General features: G+C 44.2%; 1 pseudogene; it reads left to right on the forward strand.

The window, feature by feature from the left end:
- Nucleotides 1-295: 295 nt before the first annotated feature.
- Nucleotides 296-19,551, forward strand: part of LOC137786418 (uncharacterized) — a 27,268-nt pseudogene continuing 8,012 nt past the window's right edge.

The following is a 19,551-nucleotide window of genomic DNA, read 5'->3' on the forward strand; positions in this document are numbered from 1 at the left end:
GCAATATATAACAGTATATAACTTATATAAAAACTTAGTAGATGGAGAACTTATAAGGTGATCAAACAACGGGGCTAATCTCACACCGTGTCTTCTGGAAGCTTTGTTCCAGATCTTAGTGGCAGTGTTATTTTAAAAAAAAAGCTCTTTATTTATGTAGTTTGCCAAGTCAAACATATTTTATCAGAAATAGTTTTTCTTAATTTTGGTGTAGCACTAGGGAACTGTGGAAAAAGTCCTTAGCTGGTAAATACATCCCTTTCAGATCAGTGGTGGTGTGGTGGCTTGGTGAGGTATGGTGGTGTGGTATGGTGGTGTGGTGTGGTGTGGTATGGTATGGTGGTGTGGTATGGTGGTGTGGTGTGGTATGGTGTGGTATGGTGGTGTAGTGTGGTTTGGTGTGGTGTGGTATGGTGGTGTAGTGTGGTATGGTATGGTGGTGTGGTATGGTGGTGTGGTGTGGTGGTGTAGTGTGGTATGGTGCTGTGGTGTGGTATGGTGCTGTGGTATGGTGGTGTAGTGTGGTGTGGTATGGTGGGGTGGTGTGGTGCTGTGGTGTGGTATGGTGGTGTGGTGTGGTATGGTGGTGTGGTGTGGTGTGGTATGGTGGTGTGGTGTGGTATGGTGGTGTGGTATGGTGGTGTGGTGTGGTATGGTGGTGTGGTGTGGTGTGGTATGGTGGTGTGGTGTGGTATGGTGGTGTGGTATGGTGGTGTGGTGTGGTGTGGTATGGTGGTGTGGTGTGGTATGGTGGTGTAGTGTGGTGTGGTATGGTGGTGTAGTGTGGTGTGGTATGGTGGTGTAGTGTGGTATGGTGGTGTGGTGTGGTGTGGTATGGTGGTGTGGTGTGGTATGGTGGTGTAGTGTGGTGTGGTATGGTGGTGTAGTGTGGTATGGTGGTGTAGTGTGGTATGGTGGTGTGGTGTGGTGGTGTAGTGTGGTATGGTGGTATGGTATGGTGGTGTGGTGCTGTGGTGTGGTATGGTGGTGTGGTATGGTGGTGTAGTGTGGTATGGTGGTGTAGTGTGGTTTGGTGTGGTGTGGTATGGTGGTGTGGTGTGGTATGGTGGTGTAGTGTGGTGGTGTAGTGTGGTATGGTGGTGTGGTGTGGTATGGTGGTGTAGTGTGGTATGGTGGTGTAGTGTGGTATGGTGGTGTAGTGTGGTGTGGTGGTGTAGTGTGGTATGGTGGTGTAGTGTGGTGTGGTGGTGTAGTGTGGTATGGTGGTGTAGTGTGGTATGGTGGTGTGGTGTGGTATGGTGGTGTAGTGTGGTGGTGTAGTGTGGTATGGTGGTGTAGTGTGGTATGGTGGTGTAGTGTGGTATGGTGGTGTAGTGTGGTTTGGTGTGGTATGGTGGTGTAGTGTGGTGTAGTGTGGTATGGTGGTGTAGTGTGGTTTGGTGTGGTATGGTGGTGTAGTGTGGTGGTGTAGTGTGGTATGGTGGTGTAGTGTGGTGTGGTGGTGTAGTGTGGTATGGTGGTGTAGTGTGGTGTGGGGGGAACACGTTTTTCACGAAGCATCCCCTTCGACTTGGAGGTAGCTGTGAGAGAGCAGGTGGGCTGAAGCCAGCGCACCGGAGCGAGAAGGGGAGCTAAGCCTCTTTTAACACCTTCTTTGAACATTTAAGGACCACAGGGCAGGGAAGTAAACCTCCTTTGAAAAGAGAGGATCTTTTGTTTTTCACGTCCTCGGCTTCACCTCCTCCTTCCTCCTTTAAAAAAAAAAAATTCTCAGCCCCAGCCCTCCCTCAACTTTTATATTTGATTTCTTTTCAAGAAGCGGAGATGGAACAAATGGGGTTGCTCTGGAGTGCAGCACTTACAGAGACAGATGTCATCGCTTTTGTGTCGTGGGAGCGCGCGGAGCTCTCCATCGTCATTAAAGATTTAGGGTTCCCATGGCAGGGGTAGCACTAGGCTGAGGTGGGGGGGTGAGGAGGTGGGGGCATGACAGAAGCTTAATTTGGCTTAGGAGCGTTCTGGTGCCAAGCCCGGGGCTTTAGGGATCACATCAACGTCAGTCACAGGCAAATAGGCTTGTTAGCAGTTAGCCGATAAGGGCATGGTGGCAAGATGACAGGTCTATTTCTGAGTGTGTGAGTAGGAGGGCTGGGTGGTGCATTAATACTTGTTTAGGGAAGTTATATGGAACATGCCCACCTGAATTATGACCTTCTTTAGATCGCATGTCTTCTTTTTTTTTTCTTCGGAGATGTGTTTGATTCGTATAGAGGCGTACGTTTGTGTTGGGTGCAATGAGCAGTCGCAGAGGTGCAGAGACACGGAGGTTTCAGACCACATCTGCACCTGGAGACGGATCTCTCAGAAGAGGTTAGTCAGGGTTTGTGTTGCTAATTACGAGAGCACATGTTGGCAAACAGCAGCTCCATCGGTCCAGGTGCTCACCCCCTGAAGGGTAGCGTCTCCTTGCAAGTATACTGGGTGTGGTGGTGCCCCTAAGGTTCTCTGAGACCATCGTAGGGTTGCTCATCAGACTCGAGCCAGCGGCGCCAACTTGGGCTTGCTGAGGTTTAATACCAACGGTGGTACGGCCTCTTCCTAACCAAAGAGGACTATTCGACTGCAGCGCACCTTTTCTCTCGCTGCCCCTCTCTCTTCTTCTCCCCCTCACTTCACCCTCTCACCTCCAGACACCCGAACAGCGCCGACGAGTGGTCATTACTAATCCATGTAATGACGTTTACACAATACAATTTCAATCCCTCAATAGTCTGATAAAACAAATATATAATATTGATAATGATAATAATTACAGTTTCTCTTTTCTCTAAAAAACATATATATATATATATATATATATATATATATATAAATATCTATCTATCTATATATATATACATATATATTTATACACACATATATATATATAAATATATATATATATGTATATATATATATATATTTATATATATGTATGTATGTATATATATATATATATATATATATATATTTATGTGTGTATATGTTTGTATGTATACATTAATACATACATTCACACACATACAGGCAGAGAGAGCCACGGTTTGGGGTCGTATTATTTGTTAACACAAAGTAGAAGTCATAATAATTGAGTCTCAATGAACTGCTAGTTTGAGCTCTCTTCTAAAGGGTCAATACAACAACATATCTTTCCTTCCTAGTTAGTACGAGTACAGGTAGGTATTGTTCTCAAACATTGGAATAATGAAATGTGATTTAACTTTAACACACGTTTAAAACAAATTATTAGAAATGGACACGGTGGTATTAAATCAGCAAGACATGACATAACATGTTTCACGGCGTTACACCGACATGTGTATTTATCCAGAAAGCGTATGTTGATATAGCTCAATTGAAGGCAAATAGCTAAAAAGTTCACTTTGTAGTACTATAATACTCCCTAGAATGTGATTGTTATTATATAATAGTCATAATGCCGTGTTAACATTCACAGTCATCATATTGTGTAACTTTTTTATTTGGCTAAATATGTTTTTTTTTCCCTGAAACTTTCATGCTAAAAATCCACCTTGAAATGAATTGAATAGGAATAGTTTGAATTGCATAGCAACAGTAACCACAGTAACCAGGTGGAATGGAAAGGGGGCGTGGCCAGTGTGATGCCTTTAATGCGTCACCAACTGTCACATCAAGGGCACAAGCCTGTTCATATATTTGACCAAGTTACACCAGTTCCTGTTACACGTGTTAAACCAGCATTTAACATTGCTTAGCTCCTTTCAACCCACATTTCACATCTGTTTTTCTGTAAAACCGCCGTTTAAGTTTTTTTAAAACCACAAAAAGAAGAAAACAATGCAACCCGAACTTCCTGTGCGTGGCCGAAGCTCCTCTGATCCTGTTTTCTCTGTGAACCAACCGGACATCGACAAATCACGTGGCTCCATTTTTCCAATGATATCGTCAAAGTATAAGACAAAATACCAAACGATGGAGGAAATGTTGCAGTCGGATGTTCAGCAGCCGGCGCATCAGGAGACACGGATGGATCCCCCGAAGGATCTTGTGGATTACTATCACCTTCGGCAATTGAAAGCAAAGACACAGTTTTTAAGGCAACAAGGACAACAGGAGAAGAACGAAAGAGATGTAATCCATGCCTTTCGTGAAGTGTTGCCAAAGGTGCCAAGAAGAGTGGTCGAACCACTACCCGGATCAGCCCCGGAGCAGACAGGTTTGGTGAGCAGCCCGGAACCCAACGCCATCAACACGAATGTTGACTGTCTGCCACCAATTCCCAAAGCGACCAGAGCAAAAACCGCTGTGGCAGGCCGTAGCTCCACTGTCGATCCTGAGAGGTCCTGTTACCGATCACACTGTGCGGGTGTGTTAAATAAAAAGAACACGGCACATCGGCTTAAGGAGTTAGACAGTCGATCCTGTCAGAAAGACGTCGATGCGCAGAGGGAGAAGGTCAGACCAGTGCCCAGACCGGTCAAGGAGCGGAACTGTTTACTGGAACGCCACTCCGTACAACCCCATATCATTGACATGGATGCTGACCGTGTGCAACCACATCCCAGAACGACCAGGCTCAGAGAGCCTTTGGCAGCAGCTGGCAGTAGTTCCATTGTCAATCATGAGAGCGCCGGCGACCAATCCAGCTGCTCAAAGACAAAGACCACGACAGATCAGGTTCAGGATCAAACCTGTCGGAGAGGAACAGAGGCAAAGACGCAAAATGTTGAGGAGATCAGAAGGATCAAACTCAGACCAGCCTTGGAGATCACGCGGTTGCTTAGTCGCAAAAACCTTAAAACAAACGTGGCCAACATGAATCTTGAGTGTCTGCCAACACTTCGCCGAGCAAGCAGGCAAAGAAAGGCTTTGGCAACAGCAGGCGATAGTTCCACTACCCGTGATGAGCGGCCCAGCTGTGGTGAACACCATAAAGAGAAAACTCCCCCGAAATACACCACAGTTGCAGCCCCGTTAACCAAGAAATGCCAGGACCGCAAAAAGGTGCAGGTCACGTTGGTAGAGAACACCAAGGCTGAGCCAAAGCCAATCCGCTTGCCGCCTATTGCCACAAAAGACGCACCCGCAAGACAACCATCTCCCTCGTGGCATGGGGTGAGGACCCAACACTATTCGGCGGAGAAGGGGCAACATTCTCCCAGATATGCCACCGTGGAAACCACTTTTATCAAACAGCAGCAGGAACGCAGGAAACTGCAGCTTTTGTGGTCTTAAATGGCTGATCCACACCTCCCCCGTTTCACACCTCCCCTTCTACATTTCCCTGTTTCCCTTCATTTCAATTGGCATTAGCACTCAGTGCGTTTACATGCTGGTATTAATTCGAATCTTGCTTTAGTCGGACTATGCTCTCTTTCGGGGCAACTGCTGTTATCCGAATATACATGGCAGTGAATAAATCGAATCATTGGCCGAATGCATGTCATATCCGATACGATAGGTGGCGCTGTTTTCATAACATCTAGTGGTGATACAGCCATCTCCGCTTGACCTCTTCACTCTTCATAATGGAGAGAACCCCGCTAGCTTCGGTGGTTGTCGGGGAGCTAGCGCAGAGCAAACGGGGAACTAGCAGCAGCGCTAGCTGGCTACATCAGGGAGCTAGTGGAGACACCCACCGAAGGTACTATCGGCTCGTAACCCGACTTTTACGTTTGTTTGTTTCTGCCGGCCGTGACAACTTATCGTCTCTTTCGACTTCCGGGTCACAAGTTGGGAGGGAGGGAGGGAGGAGGCGGCGGGATCTTGAGCATGCGCACAAACGCATTGTCCAGTTCCGATCCGATTCAGCGTTTACATGCAGCGTTATTCGAATTATCAATCGAATCGAATTGAGTTATCCAGGGGTGTTAATCGGATCGTAGTCGGACCGCAGTTATTCGAATAAAGGTGTTTACATGAACGGGATAATTCGATTTTAGTCGGACTAAGCCAGTAATTCGAATCTATGTAACCGCACTGACTGATGCCCAGACCTTGCTGTTTGGGTTTCGTATTCTCACTATTCTATGGGTTTAGTCCAGGTGATCTGGTTTCCTCCTGCTAAATTAATCTAGATTTAGATAACAATTACTCTATTTGAGGGTTTACTCCAGGTGATCTGGTTTCCTCTCGCTAAATTAATCTAGATTTAGATAACAATTACTCTATTTGAGGGTTTACGCCAGGTGATCTGGTGTCCTCCTGCTAAATTAATCTAGATTCAGATAAAAATTACTATTCGTGGGTTTACGCCAGGTGATCTGGTGTCCTCCTGCTAAATTAATCTAGATTCAGATAAAAACTACTATTCGTGGGTTTACGACAGGTGATCTGGTTTCCTCCTGCTTAATTAATCTAAATTACGATAAAAATTACTATTTGAGGGTTTACTCCAGGTGATCTGGTTCCCTCCTACTTAATTAATCTAGATTTAAATTAAAAGAATTACTCAATTCGCGGGTTTACTCCAGGTGATCTGGTTTCCTCCCGCTAAATAAATCTAGATTCAAATATTAAAAAAAACTCGATTCGTGGGTTTACTCCAGGTGATCTGGTTTCCTCCCGCTTAATGAATCTAGATTCAAATTAAAAAAATTACTCGATTCGTGGGTGTACTCCAGGTGATCTGGTTTCCTCTCGTTAAATAAATCTAGATTCAAATTTTAAAAAATTACTCGATTCGCAGGTGTACTCCAGGTGATCTGGTGTCCTCCTGTTAAATGAATCTAGATTCAAATTTTTAAAAAAATACTCGATTCGTGGGTGTACTCCTGGTGATCTGGTTTCCTCCCGCTAAATAAATCTTGATTCAAATTAAAACAAATACTTGATTTGTGAATTTACTTCCGAGTGATCTGGTTTCTTCCCACCAGTGGCGAGCCAAACATTTTGGACGTAGGCCTTCACTGCCGTCTGATATTGTTTACATAAATATGCAGTAGGAGCAAGCTCAAACCGTGGCACCGGCACCTCATAGAGGCATGTCCGGTTCCCACCTCAGATGCCACAAATTACATAGGGGCACTTTCGGTTCCCACCTCAGTAGCCGGGGCATCTCGAGCAGTTGCCACTAATTCTACGAGATGCTGGGGCATTTGCCACTGGTTTTTAAATCGTGGTACCGGCATCTCGTAAAACGCTGGTGTCAGACCCGTTTTCACTGAGTCACGGGTCTTTGCATGGGCAAAAATAATCCTGTGCTTTTATTTTGAAGGGATTCTGCAGCATTAAAAATTGAGGTGGGAACCGGAAGTGCCTCTACACAATTAGTGGCATCTGAGGTGGGAACCGGACATGCCTCTGTGAGGTGTCGGTGCCACGATTTGAGCTTGCCCTCTCTCTAAACAGGCACAGGATGCTGCCTCATTAACGAACAATGCATGTTGTTCACATCAACAAGAAGCAGTCACATTTAGTTATGTATCGCAGGGTTCCCACAAAATAGAATGAATTTTTGGGAGTTTTGAATTCTGCTCTGCGTGTTATAACAAAAATGATTTGACAATAAAAGCAATTCAATCTTTCTACCATACCTCCCTAGAGTGATGTTTGTAATTTCTGTATTCAGCGACAGTTTCTTACACTACCTGGCGACTCCCAATTCGACTGTGGCTCAGTGGTGAACAGGGTCGTCCTTCAATCAGGGGATCGGTGGTTCAATCCCCGACTCCGCTAGCCTATGTTGATGTGTCCTTGAGCAAGACACTTAACCCTTAAATGCACCCGTAGCTGCGCCTACAGCATATGCATGGTTGATAATACTGATGTGGCACCTTGCATGGTAGCTTCTCCTGTCAGTGTATAAATGTTTGAGTGATGTCATGTAGTGTTAAAGCGCTTTGAACAGTCGGAAGAGTAAAAAAGCGCTATACAAGTACGGGTCCATTTACAATTGAATGTAATGTCCTGTATGTTTAAAATGTTTGAGGGTAGTACTGCTATCCATTCCTGTATAAAGTATCTGCAAAATATTGACAATAAAAACCCCGAACAGCTTGCCATGGGGAACTTAAATTCACTCATATAATTTTGCTACGAGGCTCCAACTGACTCCTGCTCAGCTGAAAGTACAACTATAAGCTCTCGTCATCCAGACACAACTCGCAGATAGGTATTTGCCGTACCCTCTTTAAAAAAATAAAAAAACGCCAACGTCAAGGACTTTTTTTAAACAGCTGCACTTTAAAAAATCTCGTCCTGTGTGACCGGCCCCTCAGTCCCTTCACCTCAGAATCTACCTCCTCTATAACGGAAACGTTAGCTAATAACTTTCCACCGGAGCGTTAGCTAGCTGGCTAACGTCGTGTTCCGTGTAACGTTAGCTAAGTGTATGTCAACAGAGCTCCTGGGTAACTTAACTTAGATATACCATTAAATATTATATCACCATGTACTCGTGCTCCCTTCTGGCACGCGCATCTGTTCGCATTTCACTGAATATAAACACCCCCCGGGACACCCCCCAAAAAAAAAACAACTCATCGAATCTACACGATTCACGAGGTCACCTATTTTGGTTTCAAAACGGCGAATTTTGCCGAAAGGTGAGGGATTTTCATGTCTGTTAAACACATGCACGTTTGCCTTTAACCTGGATGTCTTTCTGACTCCTTTCCTTAAGCGACAGCACTCTTTTCTAAAGGATGAATACAATAAATGTCTTCCCTTCACAGTTAGTACGTTTACAGGTAGGTAATGTTCTCAAACTATGAATGAACTTAAACACATTTAAAGTGAATTATTAGAAATGGAGTCGGTGGTATAAAATCAGCACGACATAAATAACATGTTTCAGGGCGTTACACCCTCCCCCACTAAAATAATACAACGTTAGCAAAACATTTATTTCTCTGGTATCAACATTAGTTTACAACCAGATGAAACTTTTGAACACAAAATGAGTACTGACTAGTATACAGTTACACAATCATTCATATGTCAATAGAGACACCTGATTACTATCACAGCATGACTGCAGGATAAATAGGCGACTATTTATCTTTCTGGCTGGTTGTACCGTCTTAGTCCATAGATACATAGACTACTCATGGCCTCCCAAGTCACATATGGCAATACCTACCATTCCAAAATACTTAATGTACATTATACATGCTTTAAACAATGACAAGGGGGGCTTTTTTATTTAGCTCAGAATTCTGGCACCGAGAATTCAATTCGTCAGCATTTCCCCAGAACACGGGACGAGGACGAAAACCAAGTATAAGGGAGCCGAGCCCCAAAAAAAACCTCTCCAATTCCTGGTGATGACAGAACACTGTGGCTTCACTGCACAACCCAAGAGTGGAAAGGACAAAGCAGAGCCTCGTCAGTGAGCCGGTTCCCTGCGGCGCCGGTGATAAATCACAGGCCTCCACAGGAACATCGCACTCAAATTAATAATCCAAAAGTAACTAATGTTGTCCTTGGCGACATGGGTATACTTTTCCTCATAGATGGCTCTCACATGTAAACCCTGAAAGTTTTATATGGCATTCCTCATTTCTCAATTAGCGGTTACAGAAAAAAAAGAAAGGGAAAAAAAGGCCATCATGGACGTTCATGTGCATACTTTTTTCTTCTTTTCTTTTAGAGTGTAAATCATGGCCGTGACTCTTGCAGCTCCCCGCAGGCTGCTTTTTAACCCCCCCTCTACCACCACCACCACCACTAATGTTAAACTTGGACTTGGCCCAATTCAGAACTGCCATCGTAAGCGGTCTTATGAAGGGGGTGGTGGAGCGGCTGTGTGTGTGTGTGTGTGTGTGTGCGCGCGCAGGCAGAGGAGGATGGTGAGCTTTCAGCGGGACGCAGCAGAGTATTTTACGGTAATGGATCTACCACATGGAGATCCAGTTAGTGATGCGTTTGGAGCGCGGCGGGGGTTTGAGTTGGGACGGGGAGGGGGCTGCCTCACAGCCGGGAAGAAGAAGAAACTGCAGGGGGTGTCTGTGTGACTTTGTGAAAGATTCATCCACCTGGGCGGAAGCCGGTGCCACCAGGGAGCTCTTATTTCTGCTCACTTTGCAGCAGAGAGCGTGGTACCAACCGTCGGGCTGGGATTCCCCGCCGCCACATCATGGCTGTAACGTTGTCTCTGAATGATCTTGCATCACCAGTCTTTATACCTCACGTTAATCTGAACACCTGAAGAGAAACACAGTGCTATAAAACAAACAACACACACACACTCAGTGGGTTTACATAAGAATTTGGCATTAGTTCCAGCTCTGTAATGGCACTGGATTCCCACAGTAGTAAACAACTGTGCCTCTCTCTGCCCCTGATACATTAAGATATAAAAAAAAAAGTCCACCCACAAATACTCAAAACGGTCCTGGGAATTGAACAGATTGTGGTTTATTAAAATAAAAAATGGCAGATTTGTAAACGACAGCATACTGTTTCGTTGTGATGGAGCTCATAGTTCCCCCTTCCTCTTTTGGGGGTCCTCGGGCCCTCACAGCCCGGCCCAGGGTCCTAATGAGATGATGAATGGGAGCATACGGAGTGATGCAGGCTCTCAATCCACCAGCGACTGCTAATTTAAGGGGGAGATTCATCAAAAGCGGGCCGGCCCTCCGATGCACCTTCATAGAGCGGTGACGGGCTCCAGTGAAGATGAATGGCGGTCATTATCAGCCCTACCTGCACACCGCCCCTCCTCCTCCTCTGTTTCTTGGGGTTCCAGGGCTCCTAATCCATGGACTGCCGACGCTTACATCAAATCCCTCTGTTTTTTTTACTGATGGATCTCAATCAGGTCTGATTTGGGAGATTATTCCACGTCATACTAATGAGCAAGTGTTGTTGCTCTCACCTGACACAAAATGTGCGAGTGGCCCGCCGAATGTCTCATTCTGCACACGGGGTTCTTATCCAGAGGCTTCCTCCACTGCTTGGACTGTAACTGCTCCCTCGACCACTTGGTCAGCAGAGCTCTTCCTGCTGTCTCTTCCAGTTGGCATTGTTGTGAAATGTCATCGGTCACAGAGTGGGCTTTCTTGCTGCCAGAGTACCAGAGTAGTGACCGCTGATGGAGCAGTCAGGGATGCGATGACGGAAGCCTTTCCTGTGCCGGAGTTGTGTTTCCGGAAACCCCTTTTCTGTATTTTATCATATCGCATAAGAAAACTGTACCAAAGTGGCAAAATTCACCCAAAAATTTTTCTATTGCATTAAAAAAATGTTTTTACACCATTTTGTCAAAAGGAATTCTGTGCTAAATTAATTACAGAAGCTCCTGGTGACTCTGGTAATATTCCTCATTCGTTTGGCACATTAGTCGTAATAAGAAAAATGCACCTGCTGGTATTTTGATTAGCTTCTATTGTACACACAAGAACCCACCCAACCTTAAAGTCTCAAACTCTGCCTACGCTAGCTAGCATCAGGTAGCTAGCGACAGCTAGCGACAGCCAGCAAAACTGACAGCAAGAGATGAGAAGCTTTTGTCTAAAATCAAGGATCCGTTGTTTGAAGAAATGAGTAGGAATTAAAAATCTGCCGTTGTCATCATAGACCAAGCCGGTCTCATCCAGCGACACCTACGGAAAATATTTCGGCATAATTCGTTGATATGACACGAAATGATGTTGTATGTTATCCACGTAATCAAGAACGAGGACGGATCCAACCGCCGATGATCATTCAACCAGAAGGACGCTGTTTGTTCCCCGCGTGAGAAGAGACGTCAACAGTGACATAACTGTCACGTAACGTAAGTAATGTAGTTACGGCACTTCCGGGTTATTTTTTACCTAAACCTAACTTAAGTAGTTTCCTGGGCTTAGAGTCAGTTTTTCTTAGTGACCTCTCCGTGACCTACTCATGTCAAAACGTGGAGTTCCTGAAGAAAACAAGCTGCCACGTGATTTAACCTGGCGGCCCCGTGATCCGGCCCCGTGGGACACGCTTCGTGTCGTCGCCGGGCCGCACCTGGAGCCGCGGACCGCAGGGTGCTGAGTCACTGCACGCTCACATTGAGATACATCTCCACACATCGGCACAGACACACAGCTATACAAGCCGGGTGGGATGGTGGGGGGGTTCTGCAGTGCAGGGGGAGAGCGGAGGGGGGAGGGGCATGTGGCACCAGCCTGGCGCAGACATCGTCCCCGTTGCTCCCTTAGCTACGCCGGCGCCATCTGTCATCTGCGTGAACATCTGCACACCCAAGGTGCCCTTGTCACCCAATGTTAGAGCAGTATGTTTGGCTTTTCCATTAAGGAAACCTGGAGTGATTCACCAGAACAGAGCCTATTAGGCTGTGATGGTGCGGTGGTGAATCAGCTGGGCGGCAGAGGCACATTAAATGGCAGGATTCCTCCTCCGGCAACGCACGCCCGCCCGTCCTGCATGTCTGGGTAGCGTTTCGTCTGCGAGCCGACAATTTGGCCTCGAAGAAGAGCAGAGTAAAAAATGAGTTGATTGAAAAAGTTTAAACTTATCATGTTTTCTCCTTTTTCTTCCCCCTGGTAGAAGTATGTGCAGTCCACCGATATTCGTGGCCGAAAAGTGTTTTGTTTTTTCTTTCCGTTAATTATGAATATGTGTTTGTGTTTTTGCAGCAGGTCGGGGCTTTTCTGTCGCTCAGGAACACACGGAGTTGTTTTGACTTCCACGTCGTTGCCGTCGAATTTTGACATTCATGTTTGTTTGATGTTGTAGTGCAAAACGTTCTGAAGAATTGGCGTTGAAATGTGAACATCCACCAGATATAAATCATCCATTTAAAATGAAGGCAAAGACCCTGACCGCTGCGCAGCGTTCGGCATGACGTCATTGTGTAGACTAGACTGACCCCACAACTCTGACTGACTTCCAACGTCCCCGCTTGTCTCCTCCAGATCTCCTCCTCTGTCTCTCTGACTCTACCGCAAAACAGATGGCCTCACCCCCGTCCCCACTTTTAATCTATCTCATCTCTGCGCACCCGAGGTTATGACCAAAATTGTAATCATATTCAGATATTAAAAGACTCCGAGGAGACTTGAATGGCTGTACCATGTCGCGGTCCCCTTTTATTTCCCGTCTAAATTTTTTTGTTTCCTTTTTGGCCTCGTCCTGAATTCAAACCAAATGAGAATAAACTCTTAATTTGCTGCCTCGGGGTTGATTGCAGTGGAGATATTTTCCGGTGGCAGATGGAACGTCGTGCTCAGACCGGACGGTGTATTATTCACCAGCGTCGCTATCTATTGCATATGGTGCTGAGCTGGATTACGGCAACAAGATCACCACAATATGCTCATTGTCCAGCACGCAGGGATATAATCTCAAGGATTACTCTCGAGATGAAACTGTCCGTAGCCTCTCTGGGTGATACAGCATGATTTAGGATTTTTTTTTTTTTATTCACGCCTCTTTATGAAATTCTCTGATCTTTCAGACTCCAGAGTTTTCTTTCAATTGTCCTCCGGTTTTTGACGCCGTGCTCATGACACCGCTGAACGCGGCAGTGGGCAAAGCGTTGCCTCCCACAGCTGGCTCTCCAAAAGAAATGGGCAAACACACACACACACACTTGCACATGCCGAATAGCCCGAGCCTCGCCGCCATCTGCTCCAGTGAATGAGCAGAGGATGCTGCTGTCGAGTTGGTTGTGAATTGGAAACAGCAGCTGAGAGGACACACTGTGCCCTGACCACACAGAGTGGCACCGCTGCTGCCCGGCTGCCTGGCACAACGGGCTCCATCTGACGCACCGATGATTACACACACAGTCGCGCGCACACAATGAAATGTCGAGACGCAGGATTCAGAGGGTTGTAGCAACGTCGACGTCGGAAAAAACAAACGGTCGCACCAAAAGTGTGTTTCATGAGTACGTTTCATATCAGCCATGTGTCACACTTGCAGAAACGCACAATGTCATGTGGTTTTTGTTGTGAAACGATTAGTTGAGGGCTTCGGAAAAAATAAAACACCGGCTTATGTTTTTTTTTTTAATTCATGGTTTGGGTTAAAATAGTAATGTAATGATGAAACAATGTAATAACTGCAAGAATGTCAATAAATAACAAACGCCCTTATATACCTCTACATAACAACCTAGCATCACAATGTGGCGGGCTGTGCATTTACTACCTCTACCTACAGCTGAAAAACGTAATCACTCTATCATCTGTTTAACAGGCAGAAGGCAGAGCAACAGAGGAAGACAGGATATGTGCAATGAGAAAATAAACTGAAAGGGAAAAATAATTATAAGACAGGTAGTGTATTTATAAAAAACAATTAAATTATAAAATAGCTATAACTTTGTCATTGTGTTTAGGCCAGCAGAGAAGGTTTACAAGGCCCTGACGGCCCGCCATTGCAATGAAACTAGCATAAATACTCAGCAACACCTGTTAGCAGACCTTCCAACCATATTGTGACTTAACTACCTAAAATAACAAATACATGAATACATTACAGCCCTTAGTAGACTTCCTTACGCAGCGTGACAAAATGTTATGTATTAGCGTAAATACATACTTTCCTACATAATATTATTTAACATGCTTACGTAAGAACCGTGACATAACTAGCATGAATATAAAACTTCCCTTAGCATACCTTCCTACATAAAACTTCCCTTAGCATACCTTCTTACGTAAAACTTCCCTTAGCATACCTTCTTACGTAAAACTTCCCTTAGCATACCTTCTTACATAAAACTTCCCTTAGCATACCTTCCTACATAAAACTTCCCTTAGAATACCTTCCTAACTAGCATGAATACATAATAGCCCTAAATATAATTTCTTACGTAACAATACCTAAGAAACCGGCTTTAGCAGACTTTCCTACATAACGTGACTTAACAAGCGAGGGAACCTTACGCAACAACCGTAAAAACCCAGCTAGCATGAATACAGAGCAGCCCTGAGCAGACCTTCCTCCTTCACGTTGCTCTTGTTTTTTCTTTCTCTGACTGAATACAAAAACATAGACGTTGAATGAATAAATGAATCTGCGGTTTGCACACACATACGAGCCAATGTTTTTTTTTTTTTCCCCTGGCGACCGGCTGGTTGCAGAGGGAAATATTGTCCAGAGAATGAGCCATGAAATCAGTAACATGTAGATTTATAATAATGAACCGTGCGTTCTGGACGGCTACAGGACTGCACATGGCTTGGGAACTTGTAGCTAAGTCTCCTGTTGCTTTTTCTCTTTCGCTCGTCGTGAATGGAAAAAGTGACCCGCAGTCTTTTGTGAGCGGGTTATATGTTTTGGAAGGCCTCGCAAGCGTTCACTTAAATAACAGAAGAAAAGAGGAATAGGTATCAAGCGGGCATCGACACTACGCATACAAAAAAGAACCCAAACAAACACCCCGGGAGCCCAACATTCAACAGCGGCCAAGAAGTGCCTGGCGGAGAGAGCTGCCTTTGAAAAGAGCACCTGCGTGCTACAAGAGTCTCAAAAACAAAAACTCCTAGCCTCAACAACTCTTTACAACGCTGACAGTCACTGGTTTCCTTGTGAGCAACTTTGCATTCATGGACAGAATCTCCTTCTAGGCCACTTTGCTGATTTGCAATTTGTCACCTGGCTTGTTTACTTTTCTTTCCGCTCATTTAGACCTCACCTTTGTCCTAACGGGCTCATTAGCAGCGGCCTCATTCCAGGAAGAAACCACCAGGTTTAAAGCCCCACATTTCTGAACCCGGGCGACACGGCTCAGGCGCCGCACTTTAAATGAGGCTTGGCCCCGTTTCTCATGGGGAAGCTGCGGAGCGAGGAGCCAACAATGTGTTTTCACTTTTATGTATTTTCATAAGTCATCTAGTTGGCCATTAGAGCTGATTTTTTTTTATTTTTTATTTATATACATGGGATTGCATCTTTTTCCAACAAAAAAAAACAACCGCTTGCGCTAAAGTCAAATTCTTTCGCTCCGGGAATACTGTTACACAGAAGAGTTTGCACAACACATTTCATGCAGGAGCAGGTTTGTACAGAACATCATTTTGAAACCGTGGAGTTTTTCACACCTGGCATCTGCCGTCGGTTTCCTGAAATACAGATTTAACATACATAGAAGTTACAGGGAGCGGGACATAAATGGACCAGGAGACAGTTGGCCATTGATTTTTAAAATTGTTTGCATTGTAGAGTAAACTCTTTGAGAGTTTAAGTCTTTTTCTCCATGTTAGCTATTTTTCCAAGATGATTCTGGTATTTTTTTTTACAAATTAAAAATCACATTTACACCCAAATTTATCTTTAAATGTATGTTGTTTTACAATTTACAAATTAGGAGGGAAGACCTAATGGACAAATTCAAATAAAAATTAAATAAATAACATTTTTAAATTTAAAAAAAATTTTTTTTTATATAAAGAGAAAGATCTAATTGTATAAATTAATGGATGATAAATAAATACATTCATGGCAATATTGTAAAATAGTAGCAGGTTTTCAGAGCCCCAAACATTTTTTTTTTCAGAATCTCAAGGTGCATTTCAATTACAAAAAAGCATTTTGTTAAACCCCAAAACCTGATAATTTAAATTAAATTATCAGAGTACACAAATATTCTCAAGGACCGATCTAGTTGAGCATCTGAATTCTTTAAGCCAATAATCACAAATGAAAAAAGAGATAACGGTAACACTGATGGAAAGATTTCACTTTAGTTTAGAGTAAAGTAACTTCACAGATGCTCGTGAATGTAGAATAGTGAAGTGGTTCTCAACCTTTTTGAGTCACGACCCAACAGTTTAGTTTGGTTTGAACAGCTCGGGCCGACTCGTGTCCCAATGTGCTCCGGAAACAGTGGATTTGGATTCTGGAGGAGATCCGTGACTTTTTCTCTCCTTACCAACTGGAAATCCCCCATTTAGAAAGTCATGTGATTTCATTCTCACAAACACACTCAATAAAATCTATTCAGAGGTTAAACAAATTACTGGGACAGGCTATATAATCAAAATAATACACTCCCCGGTCTAAAATATGCCGAGACCAGGATCCTTCAGCAGGATTTATGTTTCTTAAAGCAGAGCTAGTTTGCTTCACAATATTACTGTGCTCCTGCATTATATTTGAAAAAGTTCAGGAAAAATACGATGCAAGTAGAAACCGCGATTGGCAGTTTCTGAACATTAAAGCAGAAAAATACTGAAAACAATCAGGGCGTTGATTGAGCCCTTTGAGTTTCCAACAAGTCCGTCGATCAGGTAATCAGTCACTTCAAACTGAGGGTCTGAATGAGAGACCACATGACCCCTCGGGCCCCCGGCCCTGTGCTCAGTAGGCCCATAGGTACAGGGCTGCACGCAAGCGATTGGAGTTGGGAAGATATCAAAGCAAGGCACACTTGTTGTTATTAATTATTTCTTTGAACCTTCTCTGTTACGTTGGGAAAAAAATACCCTTCCCCCGAATATCTCAAGACAGTGCAATTATGGCAAACATAAAAGTGCTTAAAAAAACAACCAGACGCTCAAGTTTTGTATATATACATATATATAGTATATGTATATATATTTATATATAGTACAGTATATATTATATAGAATACTATTGTATGATTGACTGAATTAAACACACAAACAATCACGTGCTGCTCGTCACCAGAGAAACGGATGGCATCGTATGCTTCTGCGATCGACGGGATACGCTCCAAAACACAGATATTGTGCAGAAATATGTCTCATGACCGCCTCATAGAAACACACAATGCCACATGGTTACCGGTCTGAAGCCAATGACTTGTTTTGAGGTTAGAAACATAATAACTTAATGACATAACAACTGTAACAATATAACAAATAAAAACCACTGTAACACCTATATCAATATAACAACTGTAACAATATAACAAATAAAAACCACTGTAACACCTTTAGCAATATAACAACTGTAACAATGTAAAAACTGTAACAATGGCAATAAAAAACACCCGCCCTGAGCAAACGTCCTCAGGTAACGTGAGGTAACTAGCATAACAACGTCATGTAGCGACTGCATCAACATATCGAGCATACATACATATTAACCGCCGTGAGCAGACTTTCCTACAAAATGTCACTTAACGAGCGTAACAATCCTAACAACATAAGTAGCATAAATATACTAGCAGCACTTCACAGACTTTCTTATCATGGTACGTAACCCCACAACGTAACTACTGTGAATAAATAGAAACCGCCCGAGCAGACTTTCTAAAAAAAGAGAAAAAAGAAGACTCCTTTCTTACGTGGCCTCAACAAGCCTCACTCGACGCTTACTTTTTGTTTCCTGGACACGGACAGCGGGCTCCTGGGTGAAAGTCCTGTGTTTGTTGGACTCTTCCTCCACCATTTCCACTCAGCCCCGGCGGACTTTGTTCATTTGTTCCTATGCCACGTAACTTTCATCGAGGGTCGCTGGATAAACTAGCTCACTTGTATCTGTGGTTTGCAGAAACCCGACGCTACAATGCTGACATCCTTCTGTCACAGAGAGAGGGGGAAGTGAAATGATTAATTACTTTGTTATGGAGACTTTGTTTTGTCTTTCTATGACAAATGTCACAAGGGAAGGGTGAAAAAATGAAGCGGGGAATGAGGCAAAGTAAAAAGTTGAGTAAGATAAACTCTTCTGCTTTCCTAAAAATGTTGGACTCCCCTCTCTTCAACTAACAGAAAAACCAGAGAGCCCTCCCCCTTTGCTAACCCTCTCTCCTCTCCCTAATAACTTGCACACATTCCCAAATCCATCCATCTGTGTATATGCATATTCTTGCACATTTAAAACCCAATATTTTCCAAATATGTCATACCTGAAGTTAATGAATTTCCTTCTGATTTGATTTCCCTCCACTCTTAAAGTTCTTCCAGGTACTTAAAGGGTGTGTGCCAGCGCATGATGGGGAGGGTGTCGGGCTGATCTGATTGGTGGGAAAAGGAGGAGGAGAGAGAGAGATGGATGAATCGGGTAGAGAGAGGAGGGGATCGTCAGAGAGCAGACAGAGAGGGAGGTAAAACTGAAAGCAGATGGCAGAGCTGGCACCTGTCTTACACGAAAATCTGTTTGGAGCCGTTTTCCACATGTCTTTTTAAAAAAAGGAAGAAAAAAAAGCCAATTCCGCATATTATGCCAAAAAAGAAAAAAGAAAAAAAAAAGCGACTCTCAGGTTTTAACCCCTTTGTGACCGTGCCCTCCCTTAAGCTTTTCACTCATAATAGGATGACCCCCTCTGAACAGGAGGAGATACAAAACCCCCTCTCAAATCCTTCCACTCTGCCTCACCCGGGCCTTGTAAGCAAACAGAGGGGGCATTCAGAACAGGAGAGAGTCTCATTTAAAGTGTTAATCTGTGGGCCACATGCTGCACAACAGCAGAGGACCAAACCAGCACCACAGTAACAGACCTGATACACACACACACACACTCAGCACACACTCAGCGCTGCCTGGCTCGCCCGGGCTAAACATGGCATGTGTTTGGCAAGGGAGGAAGTCGGTTCCAGGTGGCTGCACATAGAAGTTGTGGGACTTTGAACCCCTCGTAGGTACAATGGCCCTCTGACGGGCTCTGAGTGCGTACGTCACAGTGGTGCCGAAAACACACCATGGATCAGGAGATTT

The sequence above is a fragment of the Clinocottus analis genome, unplaced genomic scaffold (assembly GCF_023055335.1).
Source record: "Clinocottus analis isolate CAN_PGR_092001 unplaced genomic scaffold, fCliAna1.0.p SCAF_16, whole genome shotgun sequence".
Classification (NCBI taxonomy): domain Eukaryota; kingdom Metazoa; phylum Chordata; class Actinopteri; order Perciformes; family Cottidae; genus Clinocottus; species Clinocottus analis.